Consider the following 12,195-nt stretch of genomic DNA (forward strand, 5'->3'; position numbering starts at 1 on the left):
TAGGCTCTATGTCCACTTCCGGGGACCATAGCCTACAATTTCTGCTCACTTCCGGGAGAGATCTACTGGGCTCTATGTCCACTTCCGGGGACCATAGCAAACTCTTTCTGATCACTTCCGGGAGCAATAACATACCTTTTCTAGCCGTATGCAAGGCATTTTCTTGATCATAAGAAATTTTACTTACGTCAAGTTGAACGACGGAATACTTATCCGGTTTATCTTGAAAACCAACTTCCGGTGGCTTAATGTATTAACTTCATATTAAATCACAATATGCCTGTTTCGTTTATAGAAACACTGACAGTGTACCTCCTTGATTTTAACAGTGTAATATAGTTATCACTTCCAGGAATAACTTTTCTCTTTTCGTCAATAATCTGTTCACTTCCGGGAACAGGTTGCTCTTTTTATTAAGATCATGTACATTCCAATTTTCTCATTTTCGGGTCTCAAAGACCACGAGTTCATACCTTTACTCTCTTCGTCAATGGAATAAAACAAATTTAAAATATATTTGCTTTATTATTTTTATGAAAATCGTTAGCTTGACAGTCGTTTCGCCTATATCTACATTAAAGCTACAACTTTCTATAAAACCTCCTTAAACCATAACTTGTGGTACTTGCATCAGCAAATATATTACACAAAAACAACTGATTGTGTTTGAAATCTTTTCCATCGTTGTTTAACTGCCTAGTGCTTTCTTTCCATAATCTAAGTTTGGAAATAGCTTGCAACGTTACAATAAGAGGAGCTTTCCAACTAGCTCTGGTATTTATGCAATTGTATATATGCATTGTTATCACCAAACTTTATTTACAATCACACTCTGAAAGGAAATTATCTGCCCTACAAGACTAGCTATTAATTTATCTTTTGGTACTACTTTTTCTTTCGTTTGATAAATTAGATAGATCATCGAATCAATACTTTTTTCTAGCCTAGCTACTCAATTTTTAATTATGAAAAACTGCATTTTATGCATATCGATCACATGCCCGAGCCATTCTACTCTCTGAGAAGGAATCAAAATACTGTTTCTTCAGCCAGTTAACATCCAAACTCGTCTAGTCACTAGCATATAATGTTTTTCTTTATATTCTACACTGTGATGTAGAAAAAGCAAAAAAGCAAATAACTATTTTAAGTCAATTTGACGTAAGAATGCTTGTACACCTCATTTAAGTTTTAATGAGTTTTAGTAAATATATGATCGGCCGTTATCGTGCCAAATATAAGCTTATAACAACCTAACACTGCCTGCTATTCTCTTGATAGCTCAAACCACACCGTTCGTGAATGTATCAATATCATGATACGCTCCTCTAATATCGAAAGTAGAACAAATAAATAAATATATGATCTGCCGTTATCGTGCCAAATATAAGCTTATAACAACCTAACACTGCCTGCTATTCTATTGATAGCTCAAACCACACCGTTCGTGAATGTATCAATATCATGATACGCTCCTCTAATATCGAAAGTATAACAAATAAATAAATAATAATTTTAAATATATCGAGGCCTCCCATTCTTATTTTATACGACTTTTAACGTATTAACGGGCGTATTAACAACATGATAAATGTCACGTGGGTTTTCAGTCTACTTACCGACATACTTCCGGTAACAATTTTTTTTTATGAATTTTTTCTTTTTGATAAATTTCTATACTATGATCCTTTTGATCAATTGCTCCTTTTATCTCTTTCTGTACGTTACCGTTTTCCGACGGAAAAGGAAACATATAACCGCAATTTACTACATCTAAAATGTAACAACCATCCGTAGCCAGCTACAGCTTGGCTACATGGGCTTTCGTTCTTTTTACCGGCGAGCTTCTATCATCAATTTCTATACTATGATCCTTTGATCCAGTTTTATACTAAGATCATTTTGATACATTGAGACAGATCTTTTTGTACGTTACCGTTTTCCGACGGAAAAAATAAACTTATAACCGCCATTTACTACATCGAAAATGTACTTACTATCAGTAGTCTTCTGCTACTTAACCGCGTAGGCCTTCCTTCAACTTACCGGCGAACTATACTTGGATCCTTTTGATCACGTTCGACTTTAGGAACTTTCTGTACGTTACGTTTTCCGACGAACACGAAACTACCCATTTTCTGATAACGGGGTTCTATACATAATTAACTTAACTTATTGGTCGAGCTGTTTGCTGAACATCCAGCTGCTCCTTTCCGATGACCCGGTTCGCCACATGCGAAACATTGTCCTGTGCGTCTCAATGGTAATTGAGTTTCAGCCCCTTGTTTTGCGATGTTAGATGAAGCTTCCGGCTTCTGATATGACCCGTCAAGAGCGCCGCGTGGCGTTATGTTTCCGCCTTTTTATATGCCATCGCCTCAACCTTGTATTTTTCTGCAAATAACATTACGTCATCAGACTCGTAAAACATGTACACATATACATATAGAATGTATACAACACCACAAAGAAAAGCAATTTATTCCACAATAAGTTCGAAAGCTTTTGTCGTGTTCTACCATTAATGACCTGTGAATTTTTGGTCACGTGCCATCAATATTTCTATTTGTAAATTGATCGGTTTTCTCTAGTGCTGAAATTGTTACTTAAAATATATATAGTTTCAACTCTGTTACTACTTCGTAACACTCGATACTATGCTCGAGATTCAGTATAACGGATTTAACAGATTTACGTTTCTTTTAGCACTTATCTTTTCTATGATGCGTTCCAAATCTTGCAGCATGGACACTTTGTGTTCTGCTAAAGTCGACAACATGATGTAGGATTTGTACACGAACAAACGTTTACTGATCGAAGTCTAGCGTAGAACTGACCAAACAATGAACACCCCGTGCAAATTCCCGCCTATGTCCACCTGAGTGACCATCACTCACGTGACAACCACACGCATGAACGAACCGCACATATACCTGTTTTGTGAGGTGCGTTATGTTTAGACATACGTTCTGTGCTTTACTTCGTAACGCACAGAACTGAAAATTATTATTAATATCGCGTCAGCGCTGCAGTTAAACTTTAAATCGGAACCGGATATCGACGTTACGCAAGTCGATTTACCGGAAATATATTGCGCACTGTAAATAGGACGCTGCAAATCAGAATGTGTTTAATTATCTTATATATATATATATATATATATATATATATATATATATATATATATATATATATATATATATATATATATATATATATATATATATATATATATATATATATGTTTACAATTCTGTATGTGTTTTATTGTTACAATAACTACACTTATAGTATTTAAATAGTCAATCATTACAATTAAACTTTAACATATTAAATTTTTTATTTTGTTGAAAATAAAATAAATCATTAAGTACTTACTCAATTTAAGTAGGCAATTAAATTTGTATTGCAGTATTGAGTCATTTACTTAAATTATGTAATACTTTTATCAAATAACTCGCTTAATTACAGCAGTTTTGCATATGGTCATTACATTTTGATTACTTGATTGAATACTTAATTGAAGAGCGTTGAAGAGTAGATATCATTCATGAACATTGTTTGTGTTGTATGATTTTTATCGTTGTATGCAGTATGAACAATGAGATATTTTATGTGATATAGTGTCTATTTACCGCTATGTGGCAGTTGTGTTACTCTCATTTGAAGTGAAATACATATATGAAAATAACTGTGTAATCATAGAGTTGAACAGTTGTGAATTGTCATTCTTCAAACATGGAAGGTGATAAAATAGATAGGGAAAGGAGAATTCACAGGAGAGGAATGCTCAGAGATGAAGCTGCTAGGATTGCAAACGAAAAAGAACTTGAAATGATAAAACAGAGGGATAGAGATATTGAAATAAAACAGTTACAATTAATTTAATTAGAGAGACAGAGAGCAGAACTCATTGAAGCACGAAAAAATGCTAGACATGACAAAGACGAGTTAAAGAGACGTAAAGAAGAGGAAATAATTAAGCAGAAAGAAGAAGTTGATGAAATAAGACAACTACAGGAACAAAAGAAAGCGTAATAATTACAAAGGCATCGAATAAGTGAAACTGTCATTGATATTGAACTTGAGAATGATGATGAAATGAGAGCTTGTGGGTATGACGAATACAGAAATGACAATATAACAATCGCATACAAGAGAGACTTTGACACATACAAGCGGAAAGCAGATATAGGACACTCACTTATAACAGTAGATGAATTTGGCAAAGAAGATCAAATTAGTAAACAATTTGAGAGATTTAGTATGTGGTTAAATGCAAGCAAAGATACTGTAGAGAAGGAACTTCAGTGGTTGGAAGACAGGGCGTTGCAAGAGAATTGTTTGAAAAAGGTAAATTCTGGAGACAAAATTAAAAGGGAGAGAGAGAACGCAAGAGAAAATGACGAATAAAGTATTCGCGACAACGACAAATGTGATGATAAACTTGAAGATATAGCGAATTTAGAGGAGCAGATTAAAAATATGAAATTGAGAGAGATGGAAATGGTCAATACTATTAAGATGAAGACACAATTAAAAGAAATGAGGGAAAACGAGAGATTGACAGAAGAAAGAAAAAGGATAGAAACTCTTAAAAAGCAGAGATCAGAATTAGAACAAAGTTTGTTTAAGAAAGAGACTATAATAAGTCGATTGGATAATGAAACTGCTAGAAAACACTACCATCACGTCAATAAAGAGGAAGCAAAGGATGATCATAAAATGTTTATGATCAAACCGAATGTACCAAAATCTTCTGACTAAAATCAATTTAATGAATGGAAAGTGGAAATGAAAAGTATCCTCATGTCGAACATTTATAAAAGGAAATATAAAGACAAGCGATAAGAAATGCCATAAGTGGAAAACCTAGAAAAGTATTAACAGCAAAAAGACCCTCAGCAACAAGTGAAGAAATATTACGAACTTTAGAAAGCAATTAAGGAGATATTAAAAGTGAAGAGAATCAAATGGAAGAGTATTACAATGCACAGCAAGATAAAGACGAAGACATTTCGGCTTGGGGCATACGCCTTGAAAAAACATTATCCAGAAAGCCATAAATAGAGGAGTGATCCAGGCATGCAGAAAAGAAACAATGTTCAAAACAATATTCTGGAAACATCTAAGAAACTCAGAACTGAAAAATACGACGCGATTGTTTTTTGAATTTTAAATCACGTTTGAAAAATTAAAAAGAACAGTTAGAAGAGAAGAATTAGAAATAAAGGTGAACAAAGAACCAGAAATAAAGAAACAAATACATGTACAACAATTTGACCCTTATCTTAAAATGCTGGATGACTTAAAGAACGAATAAAGACAATGGAAGAAAAACTTGACACCTTTTCAGAAGAAAGACAAAGGCCACCTAATATAGCAGATACCGGAAATAGGTTTTACAACAGACGCCAGTGATACAGAGGATTGAGAAACACCTCAGTGTTAAGGGGCCGAAGTGGATACCGCCCGCGAAATAATAGATTTTCCCATAGGAATCAAACAAATGAACAGAGAGGTAGTAACACAGAGACAGGTTACCTAAAAAGTGACTCAAATAAGAAAACTTTAAACTAGATGACGCTCTTATCTCGGGGTTGGATGGGAGTGACAACCAGAACAGATATATAAACCCTGCAACATGGACAAAGACCTAATACAACGCATGATTGGTGATGCCAATTTAGATGAAATCAAATTAAACGGAATACAAACTACAGCACTGATTGATAGCGGATCACAAGTAAGCACCATCACTGAAGTATATTACGAAGGCATGTCACCAAAGCCAAAATTGTACACTTTGGATGAATTTGGTCTTGAATTGACATGCGAAAACGTCAGTACCATTCCCTACTCTGGATATATACTTGCAGATATTGAAACGGAGTTTACTGATAAGCCAATTCAAACCATTCTGATTATAAAGCCAGTGAAAGAATATCATGGTACGGCCCATGATTTGCTCGGAAAGAATGTATTAAGAGAATTGAAATATGTTGCTAAAATTTCAACAATCAATGATGTATGGGCAGCTGGATTTATGTCTGTTAATACAGATATTGAAATATTTACCGATACTAAACCTATAACATTGCATCCTTGTAAAAGTAGAACTGTTACGGGCTTTTACAGGAAACAAGGAATTATGAATGAAGCTGTAACCGAGCCAATAGAAGACATACAATGCCATAGCGCCATCATTTGCCCTAGAGTTGTACGTATCGACACACTTGGCAAGACAGCAAGGATACCTGTACGTAAATGTAACATGACAACTAGGCCTATTAAAATTAAAGCAAAACAGACTTTATGACAGCTAAATGAGGTTAAAGTCTTGCGTGTAGCACCAATATTTCAATTCCTGAATGCAACTGCAAATCCTGTCGCAGCATCTGAAAAAGAAAACAGAAACACGCATTAGCATATTAAACAGAAATATGACGTAGACCTTGATGAATCCGAATAAACAGAAGAACAAAAGACTAAAATTCACAATTGTTTGAAAAGTGGGATGCTATATTTCCGAAATCCAGTTTAAAAAAGGGACATACGCAAGTCGTTAAACATAAGATACAACTTCTGAATGAAGAACAATTCAAATATACATAAAAATCCCACCGGCTCTCTATAATGAGGTAAGAAAACATCTCAAAGATATGTTGGAAGCTGGTGCAATTCGTGAGTCAACATCAATTTGGTTTTCCAACTGTGTGATAGTAAGGAAGGAAGTTGGAAGCATACGGTTTTGCATAGACTTCCGGCGTCTAAATGAGCGAACAAAGAAAGATAGTTACGCCTTACCGAGAGTCGAAGACACATTACATCTTTTATCCGGATCGAGATATCTTTCTAAATTAGATTCAAAATCTGGGTACTGGCAAGTAGAGCTAGAGGAGTCGGACAAGGAGAAGACAGCATTCCAGTGTGGCGGGCTTGGGTTTTTAGAATGCAACAGGCTTCCATTTAGCCTCTGCAAAATTTGGCCCCGGCGACTTTTCAACGACTGATGGAGCGATGTATGGGTGATTTAAACCTTCGTGATTGCTTAATTTATTTGGATGACATCAATATTTTCTCTTCTGGCATAAATTCACATATAAATCGACTAGACCAGTGTCCAGTATGATAAGCATCATACAACCTGAAAATCAAACCTTCGAAGTGCCAATTCTTTCAGACTAAGATAACAGATCTTGGTCACGTGGTCTCCGAAGATGGTATTCAAGCTGACCAAAAGAAAATCGAAGCCATCGCCAACTGGCCAGTTCCTACTACGGCCAAAGAAGTGAAAAAGTTTCTGGGTTTCGTTGGGTTCTACAGACGATTTATCAAAAAGACTTGCACACATTGCTTGACCACTGAACAATTTGCTTGTTGGTCAGCCCACGAAAAATAAGAAAACCAATAAAGATACAAAGAAACCATCATTTAAATGGGAAGCTGAACAACAGGAATCGTTCGAAGCTTTGGTTTAGACGTTGATAAATCTATCCATTTAGGCATATGCAAACTATGAATTGCCATTTACTTTGCACACAGATGCATCAGGGTCAGGTTTGGGCGCTGTTCTTTACCAGCATCAGGATGGTAAGGACATCTCTTAAACTATTTGAAAAACATTATCCAGCGCACAAACTCGAATTTTTAGCACTAAGATGGGCAGTGGTCGAGAAATTTCACGATTATCTATATGGTGCAAGTTTTGAAGTTATCACGGACAATAACCCGCTTACTTACGTTACCACCACCCCAAAACTCGAGGCCACAGCTCATTGGACGGCAGCTTTAGCGAATTATAACTTCACTGCTCGCTATCGTCCCGGAAAGAGCAATGCGGATGTTGATGGGATAAGTTGCATGCAAACTGACTCACAAACCATTCAGCTTTGAAGATGTCAGTCGCAGCTACAGTCGAAACACTGCCATTAGTTGTAAGCACCGTTTATCCAGACAGTATACTAGACGTGGAGGCTGAGTCAAGTACAACAGTTCTTAATGATGTTTTGTTAGCATACGCACTGAGTTCCAAAGACTGGAGACAAGCAGTAATCTCTTTACTTATTGACAACGTTAAGAAAGGCACAAGGCCGTCAGCTACGCGGGCTTTGGGCAACATATCAGAGCTCGATAAGTTTCGTCGCGATTGTGATAAACTAGAACTTAGGGATGGCGTATTGTATCGTAAAGGCGTACTTTTCGGACAGCAATACCATCAACTTGTTTTGCCTTCTTCGTTAAGAAACGATGTATTTCAGGCTTTGCATGATGATCTTGGACACCAAGGAAGGGATCGAACCACGCCTCTATTGAAACAGCGATTTTATTGGCCAGGCATTGAAACATTCGTACGCGATAAGGTGACTGTGTGTCCCAGGTGTATCCGACGCAAGGCAGCACCCCAGTCGGCGTCTCTTGTGAACATATCATCGTCTGCTCCGCTGATTTGTATAGATTATCTTAGTCTTGAAAGGTGGTTTCGAACATATACTTGTTGTAACTGACCACTTTACAAGATATGCCCATTGGTACCCAACTACAAATCAAACTGCCAAGACATCTGCTCGAGTTCTGTTTGAAAAATTCATTGTAGATTTCCGGAGCGAATTCATAGCGACAAGGGTACCAACTTTATGTCCACCTTGATAATGGAACTTTGACGTCTTGGAGATGTCAACGAGTTCCGTACTACCCCATATCATGGGTAATGGCATGGTAGAGCGGTTTAATCAAACCCTGTTGAAGATGTTAGGGACACTCGACGAAGAGAACAAGAGCAACTTGAAGGATCACGTGGGACCTATGGTTCATGCATATAATAAAACTATTCATGACAGTACTGGTTATTCACCGTACGATCTGATGTTTGGTCGCAGCCCTAGACTTGCAATAGATGCTCTCTTGGTTTGAACACTGACAACATACATGCATAGTGTACAAATGAGTATACACAAAAACTTCGTGAACGCCTTATAGATGCATATAGGAAAGCCAAGGAGACAGCTACAAACAAACGCCTGTACGACCAAAAGGCACACGCAGCGAAGATTTTACATGTGATCTTGTGTTCGTTCGCAAATTCTCAATGCGCGGAAAACCCAAATCTCGGACAAATGGGAAAACGAACCGTACCTTGTTGTGGATCATCCTTATCTGGGCATTTCTTTCTATGACGTGCGGAGAGATGACCCACGGGCAAGACGTATTCGCAGGCTGCATCGGAACCTCCTGTTACCACTGGGTTTGCCAACGGACAAACCAACAAAGTCGGTTATGGATGATAAGATACCAAGCAGCATAAAGTATGTGATTCCTCAACGACAGGAAATGGGTATTCGAATCGACCATGGAGTCCCAACAAACATACATCCGGAACTAAGAAGGTCGTAGAGGAACCGACGTGTGCCGCTGTGGCAAGAAAGCGGACACTATCAAATGTAACACCAAAGAGTAGTTGGTGTACAATGTAAGAATGTTTGTGTTCAAAATGTTACCGTCAGCCGATCTAATGCATATGAGTGCATTAGTTTTATTTTATTTTTATGCTTGTATTTAGTGCATTTTGTTACTTAAATGAACTGTATCTGCTTATGTGAATTTTTGTTAAATGCACATTTCTTACTACTGGCATTACTTAAGTGTATTGTATATGGTAATATGATTTTCTAGTTAAATGTACATTTCTTATAATATGATAATGTTTGTATTTTGATAACGCGCATATTTTATTGTTATGCGTTTTCGAAATGTCTTGAGTATATGACATTAACTATCTTGCGCATAATTTATTAATTAACCGTTTGTTCTTTAAAACGTGCTTACACATTTACGTATGTCGCGCGCGTTCGTCTTACAATTACTGTAAAATGTCGGGACGCCATTTCTTAAAGAGGGAGGAATATGCCGTTGGGTGTAAATATAATGCTAGCAGATATTGATTACAGAAATAGTAAAAGTAAGAAAAAGTTACTGTAATTTAGTGTAGCGTATATGTTGTTTGTAAGAATTAAATCTAACCTAGCTATATCTAACATTCCATCCTTTCTTCACGAGCACCGCACAGCTCACACAAACATTGAACAACGCAGAGCGACAATCTTTGCACTTTAAATATAATCCATTTTTGTAGGCTTCTATTAAAAACCTACAGGTAAACACAATACTGTCCTATATGTCATTGTTAGCTATTCCGGATATAACATTTTATTGTTTTTCAGGCATTTGTTATTTGGTATCGAGTATTTGTGAAATTTTTCACTCATCATAGCGCCATTGATATTTATTGTTTTTCGTTTATTATTATTATTATTATTATTATTATTATTTACATATGTGTTACATGGATTTATTAATCTTATACACATCAATCAGAGAAACGAACCACGACCTGTTGTCAAGTACCTTAGCGCATAGGCGTAGCTAGGTCTGACGACAGAAGACTACATACTGACAATTCCATAAAACAAAGCAATAAATTAGCCTAAATCTTTCTTATAATAAGACTTGAATAAATTATATTCCAACACTAATTAAACATTTATTAATTTTATTATAATTACAAGTGTTGTGGATAGTTTTTATTTTCATCAGCGATCGATAGTGTCAGAGGTGCATTTAATCAATTATAAAACAAAGCCCTAAAAAGCGGAATACATTACTATTTTTAAATTTTTGGTAATTTTAGTTTACATTGAATGAATGTTCGTTTCGTTTACATTGAATGCCAATATAAATACACTTAAGCATACAAACGGGAAAAAACATGCATATTAAATATGCAAACTGAACTGTTTTTGCATGTCTATTGAAATCTCTTTACTAGTAATAAGGAGTGATACAAATATAGCATTTTATGATAAATGCATATATTTAATTCATTTAACGAAAGTATTTTTATACCCTATTGTGATTGCTTGTTTTCATGATGGTGTTTGGTACACTGCAGTATAAATGTACAATCTTTACACGTAATAGCGGAGTTTACTTTTGCCGGAACCCGTTAAATACCTTAATTGCGTAGCACTAAAATTGCACAATATTTAAAATGTATAGTTATTGAACAATGTATTATAAAGATTAAACTGGCTAATATCTATACACTAGTTTCTGTTAATCCATTCCGACAATTGTCTTCATTTTTGTTAATATAAAAATATTTCATTGAAGCAACTGATCAGTTTTTTTAGCTTTAAAATGTGGCCTAAATGACTTCTCAATATGCCAAGATGACATGAAGGTACCGTAACTAATTGTCTGGACAGTATCCGATCATAACGAGATAATCGGTTTGTGATAACAAAGGCGCAATGAAACACCGGAATATAAATGCAGCAACAAAGAATGTCAAAATTAGTGTAAACAATTAATTTAAATAAAAAAGTTACATTAAACAAGAACATTTATTTAATGTGTCAGAAGATAAGTTTTTGTTCAGACATATAAAGGTTCAAATCAGTTACCCTATGTCGCGTACATAATATCGACCTATTGGTTGTTTGTTTTCATTCTTATTTGTTTTCGTTAATTGAATTGTATTTATTCTGAAAAAAATTCAATATTTCAGAATTTTGTAACTAAAAATGTACGCGAAGAAGTGCTAAGTAGAGAGATTTTTGTATAACCACATACCGAGCTCTTAGATTGTGTTCAACTACCGAGTTCGTTGTTAGCAAAAACAAATAATAATAACAACAACAATATAATCGTTCCAAACATGCATTCCCTATCTGTCTGTCTGTCTGTCTGTCCGTCTATCCATCTGTCCGTCTGTGCGTCCGTCCGTCTGTTTGTCTGTATGTGGTATGGCTTTGTCTGTAGGAGAAGGGTGCATGTGACGAGTGAATCTGGTGGGTCGCTCGATATATAGAGAATAACAGGTAACTGCCTGATCTTTTTGTAATATATCAGGCAAGGCTTAGAATAAATAACGGCGAGGCTTGCCCATAACAATTTGAACCATTAAATGATGTTACACAGACAACAAGGACTAAAACGCAGATTGCCACCAAGCCTGTGTCTCTGAAAACACCCTTTAAACAGTACCCAAAATTAAAAATTATATGTGTAAACTTTCAGTCCAAAGCAAATAAAAAAAAGCTGATTTCTATGCCTAATTAGATAATCATAAACCGGATATTGTTATAGGTAAGAAATACTGGTTGACCGAAGATCATAAAGACTGTGAAAGTTTCC

Source organism: Dreissena polymorpha, chromosome 14 (genome assembly GCF_020536995.1).
Source record: "Dreissena polymorpha isolate Duluth1 chromosome 14, UMN_Dpol_1.0, whole genome shotgun sequence".
Classification (NCBI taxonomy): Eukaryota; Metazoa; Mollusca; class Bivalvia; order Myida; family Dreissenidae; genus Dreissena; species Dreissena polymorpha.